The sequence below is a fragment of the Camellia sinensis genome, unplaced genomic scaffold (assembly GCF_055761805.1).
Source record: "Camellia sinensis isolate YWXY unplaced genomic scaffold, ASM5576180v1 Unanchor2, whole genome shotgun sequence".
Lineage (NCBI taxonomy): Eukaryota > Viridiplantae > Streptophyta > Magnoliopsida > Ericales > Theaceae > Camellia > Camellia sinensis.
In genome coordinates this window covers 22,255,493-22,269,931 of record NW_028129079.1, presented here as the reverse complement: position 1 = coordinate 22,269,931, position 14,439 = coordinate 22,255,493, and the positions used below count along the sequence as shown (strand labels likewise).

The window sequence follows — 14,439 nt, the reverse complement described above, 5'->3', positions numbered from 1 at the left end:
GGCAAATCAAATGATTGGTTATTGTAAATAGCATACTGGTTTGGGGGAAAACAGACAAATGCTGCTAAGCTAGTAAGATGATTGAAGTCAACTAAATTTCATATGTTTCGAAACAAAGGTTATAAAATTTACCTCATAATTGGGAAAGAAGTTAGGATGTAAACTAGTCCACAAGGGATGGTGGTCTGATGTCATTGCTTGCCCTTTAAGAGTTGGATTCCCTAATGTAGTTGTTGCAGGGTTCTCCATCGGTAATAGCGAAATTAGAGGAAATGGATTATTAATAGCTTCAACATTCAAGATGCAGATAACATGTTTCAACATTTTATGGCATTAAAAGAACAAGAACAAGCTAAATGTATTCTTTTGTGGGAAACCGAAAGCAAACAGATTGAACATCAACAGGGTTCTCTACATCAATTAGTCTCCAACTAGGGTAATAGATTCAACAGTTTTCGTAGTTAAGTAAAAGCAGAAGAACACAAAATTACAATGGCCAGAAAAAGGAAAATAGAAAGTATAATTTTAAGTATTACATTTGATCTCCTTGCACCGTGGACTTCATAAGGGTGAAACTGCAAATGCCTCAAACTTCCATTATCCTTTGGGCCATCTCCAGAAGATGGGGTTGAAATCATCAAGTTCAGATCAAGATTGTGGTTGCCACCTGCATTGAAAGTCTTGAAAACTTCATTCGTCCACACAAAGAAGCTAATAGTACTATAGAAGGCAACCAAAAAAACAAAGCTATATAAAAGATCAAACATAAGCATAATAAAGCAATACCTTCGTGATAAGCCTCAGAGATCATCTCCCCATCATATGTATTTGGCTTAAAGTTGGTGACTGTTTCCTTTCCATTACATTTGATAGCTGCTTGGTCGTAAGCCCTAATTTCCAAAAAATAAAAAAGGGAGATACGTGTTGAATGACAACCAATTGAGGTTGAGAATACAGGGTAATAAATTCAGTATCTGGAAGAGAGTGTAATTCATGATCATAAAGACCTTGCAGCTTCTACTTCATTGTCGAATAGGCCAAGATATATATACCTGCAACACAAGCATCATTACCCCAAGATGAATAATGGGTTCCCAATCATGTTTTTCGTTCAAATAGGCATCCTAGATTTATTTTCCAGACAAGCACAAGAAATCCCATTGTGAATTATCTAAAACCAATTGTCAGCTCACACTAATAAAGATCCTTAAACTGTTTATATTCAATAGCCACTCCTACAATATAAACAAGAAAACGAAATTTTAAAGAGATATAGTTCCTCACTTTCGGCTAAGGAATTGCCCCATTCGAGCTTCCCATTTACCACATTTGTGTAGAGTCACCCCTCTGTATTTTGAGCTCCCCCTCGAGAAACCAGTGCTCTGGCGGCAGAGTATGTGCACTGTGAAACCCCGTATTTTTATATAATAAAAATAATATATATACTTTTAATTTTCTTAAATAATTATTCACAATATTTTGAATTTAATATTCTATATATTTCTATACTGAAAATTTATTCAAAATAAAATAAAATAAAATATTTTTGACTTTATATTATTACTCAATATTAATTTCTGAGCCATATAATATTTTTATTATATTTTTCTCTATATTTTTTTTGTAATCAAATTACACTGAAACATAATATTTTCTGTACTAAAATCCAATCAAAAACCATGGGCTTGCTCCCCATGTTTTCTTACCTCCTACCTTCCACGTGCTATCATTCTCTATAGCAAAAGAAACATGGTGAACATGCTGACCAGGTGTTCAATTTCTTCTTTTTTTAAATTTCTTTTCATTTTCTTTGATCTTCTTTTACTCTTCCTCATTTTACTTCTCTTCCAATTTCATAGCTTTCTCTCTATCCGTTTCATCTCTCTTTCTCTACACCTCTCATTCTCAAAACTCTTTCTTCTTCTTTATCTCTATTCTTACTCCTCCTCCCGACCTCCATAGCCATGGCCTCAACCCATACTATCACCATTCGAACCACCAACCCACGAACTTCACCACCATTGGCGCACCGTCGGACCGCCACCACCACCATTACCTATTTCCATTATCATCTAGAACCGCCATTCACAAAGTGTTGTAGGTGAAGAAAGAAAAGAAGAAGGAAGATAGAGGAGAAAGAAACAAAGTTAGAGAAGTTTATTTTTAAGTTCAAAAGTTGGTTTTGACTTACGTTCGACATGCCAAAACCATCCATTCCGGGAAGAAGTGAGAAAAATAGGCCATGTAAGATGAAGTACGAAGTAAGTTGAAGAGATTGGTGAAAGAATGAAGTAAAACCGTTAAGAATTAAGAAAGTTATGGGGTTCGAAAGATGGTTCGAAAAAAATGTCCGAGACGATAGGAAAATAATCTTATTTTTCGTCAAATTTTGGAGATCCGATGGCATGAAAAAAGAGACAGAACGAGGCGTGAGTAGTGGACCAAAAACTAGGCCGTGAGGTGAATCCAATGACAGAAAAATAAGATAAAACGGAGTTACGATGACGAAGATACAAGCATTTGAACTGGTGATATTGAAACTAAATTTCTGGGTCTTCTGTTCGTGCATGCTACGGTTGGTGGAAAAGATGAATTGAATTTTATCCAGCGTTTCTCGGCCCATAATACTATGGTGCATCCTAGTATCTTTAGGTTAATCGAGTGGTCCTATGACTTTGGGGATGACCACCCTTAGGTTTTTCGACATGTAGAATCTATTTTTGGGGTTAGATCTTTCAAATTCTAAGTCTAAGATGATGATCAACAACTAAAAGTTCTAAGAGAATCCAATGGGAGATCAACAGTGAGATCACGCCCGATTAATGTGAAATTTCAGCAAGATGATCATGGAGCCAGGACGGTCATGTCTTACGAATAGAATCATAAATCAAATTCGGACGATAAATCATTAGCAACCTAACATAGTAAGAAAACCCTCTCAACCCTCTCATTTTTTTTTTTTTTGAAATTTTCAGATTATATACATATGATAAATTGTCTAAACTTGTAGATAGGATTTTATTTATAATTGTATAAAAATTTTATGATGGTATATTAAATATTGGTAATCTAAAAATCATAATAATATTGTGGAATTTGGACTTGCATGTACAGTTTATGCCATTAAAAGATTATTGAAGATGTTATTTGGCCCTTTAAATCTGCCAAAAAGTTGTACGAATTTTTAGACAATTTTATACTCAAAATTTGAAGATAATTTCTTCTACAAAGTTGTTGATAATGATTTCTAGTTCATCCACAAAGTTTTTCAACAATTATTGAGTTTTGTACGAATTTATACAGATTTTTAACCAAATCTGGAGCTATAGACAGATTTTATTATGTGTTTGAAAAATCATTAAAAATTTTATATTAAACCAAATCTGATAATTTCTAAGCAAAAAATGAAATTTGAGAAGTCTAGTTTCATAATAAATTTTTAGATCATGGAATTGATTTATAGAATTTAAGTATGGAATTAATTTAAGGAAATGTGATAAATCTGTGTCATAAGCACTCTTGGAATTTTTAAGAATTATTTATAATTTATTTTTTGAAAATGCTTTCTGAAAAATGACCATAACATGTTTATTGAGTATTCTGTATATTTATATAAATTTTAGAGTTGTATAAGTAATTTATTTATAATTTTTATTACCTAAGGTATAACCTGAAAATTTCCGGACAGATTTAAGATCATCACTTCAATTATTTATTTGGATAAAAAATCAGTTATTGTGTTGGTCTAATTCATCAAATATTGTAAATTAGTAATCCATGTATGGATGTATTGTGGTTTATTTAATATTGTGCTAGTCTAATCTTATGGATTAAAAGTCCATGCATGTGTTTAATTATGATTTATTTCCTTTCTTTTTTTGGTATCTAAATTATTCCTTCATACCATGGTTTAAATAAATTATTTATTTAAATGTTGTACAATTGTTTATTATTATGTGACATGTGTAATATTTTATGTTTGGATTTTAATGAGTTGGTATAACATTATTGGTAATTAAATTTTGAATTATTGTGAATATTTCAACGAGTAAAGAGACACGAAATTTAACCAATGATACATTAAAGTGTAAAAATGATGGGGTGAGCCTGATTTAGAATCTTGCGCAAGTGAGTTGCGAACCCTAACATGGCACGGGAAGATATTTCGGCTCTTATCAGTGTAAGCGATATAAGGTTGGTGGTGCGGGTGTCACAACATAGACCGTTCCCTTGGGACAGACCGTGATGTCACGACTCGGGTATATAACCCTGATGTGTGGGCATCATTGGTAGTTACTGTAGGCACTACAAGAAATTGCATTTTTCTCAACACAACAAAATATGTTGCTAAAAGAAAAAATTTGTCGGCAAAAAGTTTCGCCGACACCTGAAGTTACGTTGGCAACCCATAGGTAAAAGTGAGTTGACAAAACCTTTTGCCTACGAAATTATCATTGCATTGATAAAAATAATGCCTTTAGCGACAAACATGATTGTCGGTAAAAGCATTCATTGATCGTCGGCAATTTACCTTGCATTGGGAAAAATAGTTTAAAGATGATGATTGTGTCACTTTTCCTGACACAAATTTGCGTTCGCAGAAAATATACTTTCAGCAACACAATATGAGTCAGCAAAAGTGAACTTTTGGCAACACATTTACCAACGAATTATTTGTCAAGAAAACTTTACTTTTTGACAACAACAAATTTGCATCGACAAAAATAATTAAAAATCATTCATATTTTTTATAAGATTTATTTTACCGACAATTGATTTGTCTCTAAAAGTGCAAAAATCGCTGGCATATATATACTGCATATATACCAATAATTTTCTATAAAATGCTTCCCTGTGATCTTTGTTATAACACCAGTACATCTTTGTTATAACACCAGTACATGGGTAGGATACTACTTGTAAATCCAACTTTGGAAACAACAACACTGTTTTACAGTAACAAAAAGTATTACAGCCATATCACTATTACTTACCACAACTACCTAACCAAAAATTATAGTATAATCTCCTACACAACCCGCAGGAGTAGGTAGTAAACTACTGGATATAGTAGCAGCAACATCAAAGGGGAATGTATACAAAAAGTATTGAAAATTATAGAATGATCCACTTCACTGACACGGCATGGCGAAAAAGGTTCTAGCCACCACCAAACTTCAAAGCCAAACCATTGAACATCAAAATGACCAAAGAGCATCAAGTAACCCTGTCCATTATGAAGTAGAAGATAAGTATTACCAAGATGAAACAGGTAAAACCAATCATAAAGCAACAAGAAGAGCATCAAGAAGAGCATCTCTTTTTTTTTTTTTTTTTTTTTTGGGTAAGTAAGGAATATCAATCCAATATAGATACAATGCTAATGACAACAATGATGGAGATAAAGCATTCACCAAGTCAGGTCTCAATTTCCAAACCTATGTATTTCTTACATGTAGTAAGAAAGTAGCACATTCATGTGATCATGCATTTATAAGTTCTAGACAAAAAATAAAAAAATAATAAAAAATAAAAAAATGAGCGGTCATCATCAAAGAAATATGTAAAAGTCTATAACAGACAGCATCTTAATACCCTATCAACTAAAAAATTAGCAAATGAAATAGAGCAAAATGAATATCACAAAGAAATAAATAAGTCAGTTGCATCCAAACACAATGATCCAAAGGGACATAGTAAATTATAGAAAATGTGACTGAATTTTAAGTGGGGGGCGAGGAATGACCTTCTTAAGTGTTCGATAGATTTCTGTAAAATCACCAGGAGCTATCCTTTTTGTGGATGCTAGCTTAGTTAGCTCAGCAACAACCTCCTTTCGCTCTGACCACTTGGCAACTTTCTAATACATAAAAAGTGGCAAAATAATTCTAAAAAACACTAATAAATTGGATTTTCCTCACATTAATCAGAAAGCACAAGTACAAACTAGAAGTACAGCAAATATAAAATTTAAAAGGCAATGAATAACATGAAAAAAAGATTGAGAGGACTTACCACTCCATTCCAAAATTGTCTTCTCTAAAGGAGTCAATATATCAACATGATCAACAAGTTCATACTCGTCAATTTCCTGAGGAGCTGACAAACAACATGGATATCAGGTCCAATCATTCAATGGAAAAAAATTAATACAAAAATACTTCTAAAAAAAATTAAAACACGGATTCAATGTCGAAATTCAGTACTATTTCTTTCAACTTGATTTCATCCATCAAACTATTGTGGATGTTAATCGATGTAAAAAAGTAAACAATCGACATACCAGTTTGATTGGAAGATCAGGATCTGAAATGGAAAGTGTTAAATCTTCATTCCATTCTGGATTGATATACTTCCTTATAACATGAGTCTTTAGTTTCTGCGACAAATTGAATATATCAACATCCATGTAATATTTGAAAATTAGGTAACAGAAAGTAAACACATTACAAAGAAAAAATATCACATAAAAACGATTTAAACTTCCATATCAAAAACAATGCTGCAACAACTTACATAATGAATGCAACTTCAATAACGAAAATAAGACACACACACACACACACACACACACACACACACACACACACCAAAAAAAAAAAAAAAAAACCATATCATCAAACAATTTTAGCCATATGATCTTGTACATAACGATTTCACGGTCAAAATACATTCAAGAAGTTTAAAAAACCTGTTTGATGAAAAAAATAAAAAAACAAATTGAAATTCTTCAAATCAAACTGAGTTTTTAAAGATTAACCGCATTTGGGAAAAATCTATACAATACTTGGTCCTGATTTTTGAAAATAAATAAATAAATGAATAATGACATAAATTAGAATGTCTATAAATGACACATTTACTTACAGTAGCAAAACTCAACCCCATAAAAAAAAAACTTGTGTAATTAATTTTTCCCAAAATATAAAAAGAATCTAATCAAGCAAACTCCAAACCTACCAAAAAAGAAAAAGAAAAAGAAAACAATCCAAACCCACACAACCCTTCATCTCTTGCACTTGTTAGTTATAATTCACCCCTTACCACTGCCATAAATAAACCCTGAAGTTTCAAACGCTATACCTCTCTAAAATGAATTGTCTTCATAGCACATGTTCCCAATTTGCACTATATTCTGCTTTCCATTGAAATTTGCAAAACTGTCTAGCATTGATGGATTAATACCAATTCTGGTTCCTCCCTCAGCTTCTCTTACGTCCAGTCTCTTATATATGTCACACAACAAGGACTAATTAGATTACTCATAAGATTAACTTTCAAGCAAGTTTTGAATACCTTGATGCATAAATAACAGAACCGTTGAATTCATTTCAACCACGTAACTATATATATGGTTTTCATGATTTTTCTTGCATGATCGTATAAATATAAGTCTGAAATGGAAATCATGCAAAATTTTTTGAACACCCAATTCTGATACATCAAGAAACAGGGTTAAGAGTTAGATATTTTGTAATGACACCAGGTTCAAAGCATGAGGAGAAAGTGTCTTCGAATGAAGTGTATTCATAAGCATTTTAAGTCAACGGAACAATTCAATTTTATTGTAAAAAAAAAAAAAACCCAAGAAGAGCATGAAGTGAAGAGTTTCTCAGCAAACATCATAGGAATAAATAGTCTAGCCCAAGGATATACATTTGGTCATCATAAACAAAAGAAATGGAATTAATTGACAAATAATTGTTCTCCTCTAAAAAAATCCTTTCAACTATGAAGGAACAAAATGAATTTCTGTCAATTTGGGAGAAACCCTAATTTTAGAAATTTCTCTATATTTTGTGGCCCCGTTGTGTCATACTGATGAACCCAGAGAAAGACTGAAGAACTAGATGGAACATTAAAATTCTACTTTCCAGTCATCCTAATAAACCATTTCATAAGTCTTTGAAGTTGAAGAAACCCATCAACTTGAAATACTAAAAATTGAATAAAGAAAGTGTACTAACTAAAAACATATTTTATTGCTATCTGCTATAGAGCTTGCGGGGAGAAGTTACATGGGGTTTCCTTGCTACTTCAAACCCCATCTCTGAAAGCCGAAGTGTGACAGAAACAAAAAATTTAGAGTTTAGCGAAAACAACATCATAAAGAACCAGACATGGAAGATTGAGCAAATCTGGCCAAACAATCTGGTTGAGGAGATGTGGTGGTGAGATTTGACACCGGCAGACAGAGATCTGAAATTGTGAGATTTTTGGCGTTTCTACAACTCCGATTGCCTAGAAATAGGTGAGATCTTTCATCATTCACGTAATCTGAAGGGCAATCGCTATGAACGGAGATGTGAGGAGCAGTTTGCGCAGCCAAAAAAATATAAAAAGGGTTTGTGCCGAAAAAGATATGAGACTGAGGAGGGAGAGAGACAGAGGGAGAGGGATAGAAGACATACCTCTGCTGTGAGAATGAGAGAGAGGTGAGAGAATGAGATGGAACTTCAATTCGCTCTTTATAAAAATAAAATTTTAAAAATATATATATAATTACAAGTTAATTAAAAATGTGATTAAAAAAATATGATAATATTTAAATTAAAAAATGTGATTAAAAAAATATAATCATAATTAATTAAAGAGCGAAGTAAAAAATAAATATTATCACACTTAATTAAATTAGATGTGATTAAAATATTAATTTGATTTTTTTAATCATATTTTTATTAAAAGTGTCATGTTTTTTTTTAAGTGTAATATTTAAGAACTAGTGTATGCCCGTGCCTAAAGGCACGGTGCTAATAATGATAAAATCAAAATGTAATTGAATATAAAATTGTTGGGTTAAAATATAATTTATTCCATTTGTTGCTAAAAAATTGAAGTCAAAATATAAATCAAGGTCTGGTTAATTTTGAAAAGTTTTTTTTTTTTTAAACTTGAAAATAAACATTTCCTAATCAACTATTTAAAGTACGGCAAGTAACTCAATCATAAACATTTTGATTTTATTAACAAACTTTATGACTCTAAAGCATAAACTTCATATCAACACAAAAATTAAAAATAAAAGCATCCTTACCAAGCAAGTCAAAAAAAAAAAAAAAATTTATAGATACAAAATAAAACGCACACCCCAAAGATATTGTACATTTCTTAACACAATAATCCAAAAAAAATTACACCAAACAATGCACAACCAATGCTTGACAATTACAAAAAAAAAAAATTAAATTAAAATTGAAATACCAAACAATGCATGCCAGCCAGTGCTCTATAATCTATAAAAAAATTAAAATTGAAACGCACGCCAACCAATACTTTGTAATTTAAAAAAAATTAATTTTAAACACCAAGCAATGCACACTTGCTAGTGCTATTGCCACAACTCAACATTGTAATAGTTCTTTGCAAATTATAAACCCAAAACTACATGAGAAAAAATATAGGGGGAAAAAAAAATTTTAACTTGCCCACATGGTCACATGAGATTTTAAAAAATGTATTCTCAGCACAATCTACACCACATGGAAATAAGAAAAAATCAAGTACAACAACTTACTAATGGTGCAGAGAGACCATATATATTTTGTTCAAACCTTATGTAACACAACAGATATATAAAATCATGGAAACACCTATGTAAGGACTAAATACTACTGTAAATGTTTTGTAAGGTACATCCCTTTTCTAATCACTAATAAATGTGAACGCATACAGGAAAAGATTTCAACTGTTGAAGCAATTATGGATTTAACAATTATAGTAGACCTCATCAGTCAGACAATAAGGTATAATAGACCCTAATAACAAAATTCCTTCCACAACATGAGGAGTTTATTCCCAAAACCAACCAACAATACAAAGTTAATGAAATAAAGAACATCTGTAGGTGTGAAATCAATAATCTTCTGCACTTTTCAGTGTTTAAATAAACATCTAAAAATTTTTCATATACAAAATTGTAGAAAGCCTATTGTTTTAAGCATTCGCTTTAAGTGAATAAATCTCCCCTCTGTAGAGATGAACCTTGAGAGCAGTCTCAAAATGCAAAGCTCAAAAATATTGTTTTTCCACTTCCCGTTGGTGCTGAAATGACCATATTTACATCGGATTGGAAACAGGCAGAAAAGCATTCACTCTGCAATGAGTTAAAGTACCTATACAACAAATACAAATGCATAAACAATACCAATTACACCATGTATAGCAACAGAACAATATTTTAGGCATTGTGGGTCAATTCCCTAAAGAAAATTTAGCATCATTCATTGTTTGGGAGGCACGGTGTAAAGAAAATTTAGTGTATGCCCGTACCTAAAAGCATGGTGTAAAGAAAACAAATGGGAAAAAGGATACAAATGGGAAAAAGATTAAAAAAAAAAAAAGGTTTGGGAGGCATCCATTGCCACTGGTGGCAACATCATTAGCAGGGAATGAAGGGGATGCGGAGGAGGCACATGTGAGGCGAACAGAGTCGGTGATGGCTTAGGGGTGAACAGCAGTGTTGTAGGTGTAGGGAAAGAAGAGAAAGAGTCAATAGAAGATAGAAGAGGTATGGTGAGAAAGAAGAGAGAAATGGAAATAGTGAGAGAGTGAAAAAAATCTCAACGCTTCACTTTTTAGTTGGGATTATCTAAACCATTCTAACCAAATATAAGAGAAATATTTTCAAAATTTGCTACAAATATAAACTGAACTAACTACACAAAAATCACCTAAATGAACATCTATAAATCTAGAAACAATGAATCAAATGTAAAAGTTAAAAAAACGAACTCATCAATAATGAAAATTCAGTGTTTGATTTTTCCTTGGACTTGCAGTACCTTATTCACAAATCACAATAATATGTTTGAATATAGATATTAGACTTTTCTCAAGTGTACAAAGGTTCTAGAGTTCCAAATAGGAGACGTTGCACATGATAATACATATGTAAGCAAATGATCCTTCCAACTGAACCTTTTTATCAAGCATTACACATGCAACCAGTTGTGGCTAATACAAAACACATGAAAGGCCAACTCAATAAATAAAAATAATAATAAAAAAACCAAACACATGGAAGAAGAAATTATTTGAAAACCAACAATGAACAACAATGTACTACCAAATAAACCTTGGAGTTTGAATCATATTTAAAATTTTTGAATGAAAAATGAAGAAACTTACGCACTTTAAAACACCATTGCACTGATGGAACACATACTTGGGTGTCCCAGTGGCATAAGTCTGTCTGATAAACCATCATCAGGAGAAGTGTTCTGCGCCCAGGCTTACTTTCTCCCTGTATTCCAGTCAGTCAACTTCCTATCAGCGCTGTAATTTTGATTTCGAACATAATTCTTCATTTAGTTATCTAAAAAAAAAAGAAGAGCTACATTGGTCTACCTTCTCATCATAATGTGTAAATTGAAGAGCTAGGAAACAAAATTAATGTAGCAGAGGCAGAAATGGGAGGGGAAAAGGAAAAACAAAGAATAATCAATATCTGGAGTTGTAGACATGTTTGAATTTCTACATATTTTAAACAGAATAGAGAACAAAAGGGCAACTTTAAAATTATAAATTTCACGGTGGGCAACAAAAGCTGAAAGAGAAAGAAGGAGATGAGTGAAACAACAAAATCTGAGAGAAATAACTTACCGGAGTGAGCTCTGATGGGGGAAAGAAGGAAACAACAAAAGCTGAGAGAGAGAAAAGAGAGAGAGAGAGTTTTAAATTTGAAATCAAGAAACCTACGCACTTTAAAATACCATTGCACTGAAGAAATCAAGAAACCTGTTAATCACTTGAAGATACAAAGCAAGTAAGAGAGATGTGATATAGGATTTATGGATACAATCATGGAATTAATTTTCTTAAATAAACCTGATGAAAAGTGCAATAAAATAGAAGCACAAATAACAATTCAATTAAAGAAGAATGCATGGATAGTTTTTTTTATTTTATTTAAGCTTTAAATTTTGGTTCCCCCATGACTAAAAGGATATATTATATTAGAAGTCCTATTGAAATTAAGTTGCCAAACTATAAAACAATATGTGCAGCATATGGATTGTGTTGAGCCATGATACCACTATCAATCATCCCATAAAAACAAATTGAATTAATGATTGGGATCCATTCCACTAATGTAAAGATGATGATAAGATAAACAAATTTACTTATCACACTATTACTTGTTTGTAAATGGGCATTGGACGTTAAAAAAAAAAATTAATATAACGGTGATATCATATTAAAAAAAAATTGATCATATCATTGAATTTTTATTTTGTGGATGATGCAGCCATTTTATTGTTCTTGGTTACATTGTTTTATCAAGAGTTGTGCCTCGTTTGGGAATTCAAACTCAAATTTGGAAGAATTGTTAAATACTCTGTTATCCTCAAATGCTGTACAATTCTATGAACCAAACATCTTTGAGGAAAACAAAAAAGAATAATGAAATTGTGAGTTAACATAGCTGAAAAACAACAAAGGAATTGGTGACTTGTTTCCTTCTGTTTGAGTTGATTTTTTGCTAGATGTGCTGTTTCACATTTTTACATCAGATAAAATTGTTACAGAATCTAAATCTTTAATATCAAACACAGAAATTAACAATTTTTATACTGGAATGCAATATTTCAAATAAGATAAATTAGAAATCAAGAAATTTATTGAAATCAATGTATCAAATCTAAAAATTGAGAGCGAAGACTCACTGTCTCGAGGATAAGAACTGAACCGAAACTTCACTGATACAATGATGCTTCCTTGACAATGTTGAAATTTCCTGTTAAAAATAAAATAAAAAGTGTCGAAATTTCGGAGGGAGGGTAACACCATAATAATTGAATCTCATTCTCCAAGCCAAGTCTGGCAATGGTAAGGAAGATCGAAGGTGTTGTGATTGTGTGAAACCACATTTATAAATTGAAGGCACTTTATGGGTACTTTTTTCCGGGAAAAAATTCGTACACAATAACATGAATGTAAACAACAACAACAATAACATCCAATCAAATATAATCGAATTTCACAATGAACTCAAAAAAACCACTAAAATTAACCAAACAACAACAGAAATCGCAATTATTCATATGTAGATACAATTAAAAAATAGACACAGCCCGTCAGAAAGAGAAAGAGAGAGGCAGGACACGATGAACTCAAAAAAAAAAAACCTAAAATTAACCAAACAGTATCAGAAATCGCAATAATAAAAAAAACACACAGCCCAACAGAGAGAGAAGGGGAGAAGTAGAAACCGAGGACTACCTTGCGAGCTGAGTTCGAGAGGCAGAAATCGAGGACTGGAGATTTCCTCACTATCAAGTGAACATCTTCATTTGCTCTATGGCCAGATCTGAATGTCAAGTTTATGTTTAAAAGATGACTATCCAGTCTTCAATCATTAATTAAGAAAAATAAATAAACGAAGATTGAGCACATTGATACATTTCTAGTATAACCATCATCAAAGTATCCAATTCAAATTAAAACCAAAATCAAAATTCGTTATAATCATAAGTATTTTGAAGTTCACCATTTATCATTTAGAAAGTCCAAACATAAATTTATGCCACAAAACAAAAACAAAAAAACAAAACAAATTTATACTATCTATCAAGTAAATCAACAACCAACATAAACAACAACCAACAAAACCAACTTTAATCTTCAGTAGCTTTCCCAGAACTATATGTTAATATTTTAAATAACAAATTTTAATTGATCTCTAAGTGAGTTACTCGAAGCTTTCCCTGGTCTTAAGTTTACAATCTCCTTTTCTAATGGATTTTCACCACCATATATGCACCATAAATACTATAATTTACATCTAGTGTAGCGTAACAAATCCCATATTTCTCATATTCAAATGCGGACCTGCTGTAGATTTCCTCACTGTCAAGTGAACATCTTCATTTGCATTATGGCCAGGTCTGCGTGTCAAGTTTATGTTTCAAAGATCACTATTCAGTCTTCAATCATTAATTCAAAAAAATAAATAAATGAAGATAGAGCACATTGATACATTTCTAGTATAGCCATCAAAATATCCAATTCAAAAAATTAAATCTATTCAAGGTTGAAGAATATATGCCACTGTCAAAAGAAACAAATAATACACTATCAACAATCCCTTGGTATAATATATGAAGTTTGTCCCAGTGAAGGAAGTGTAGGTAATACTGTAGGAGCTATAGAAGGCAAGGAATATATATATTAAGATTAAAATATATATATATATATATATATAATTGTGACAGGGTGCTTTTGTGGGAGAAAATTGAAAGGATGTAGCATGCAAAACAATACAATATGAAGTGGGTTTAAGTCAATTGAAATGTTTAAGTTTGACATCAGAACTTAATTACAAAATTAGCATGCAGAACAATACAGTAGATACTTAAAAAATCAAAAGAAAGAGAAAGGGTATGCAGTCACTGTCCATAATTCGCATGTGCTTCCTTCCATGTAGGTTCAAACAGACAC

General features: G+C 31.9%; 1 long non-coding RNA gene across 3 annotated transcripts; it reads right to left on the bottom strand.

The window, feature by feature from the left end:
• Positions 1-5,036: 5,036 nt before the first annotated feature.
• LOC114290352 (uncharacterized) lies at positions 5,037-8,449 on the bottom strand. 3 transcript variants are annotated; one of them, XR_014358325.1, is made up of 6 exons: positions 8,019-8,449; positions 7,084-7,225; positions 6,284-6,379; positions 6,016-6,099; positions 5,747-5,860; positions 5,037-5,227 (listed from the first exon to the last, which is right to left on the bottom strand). It is a non-coding gene; the product is annotated as an uncharacterized LOC114290352 (long non-coding RNA). The 3 variants fall into 3 exon arrangements; XR_014358326.1 differs by having other exon boundaries at positions 8,121-8,449; XR_003638977.2 differs by having other exon boundaries at positions 7,084-8,449.
• Between the last annotated feature and the right edge of the window lie 5,990 nt (positions 8,450-14,439).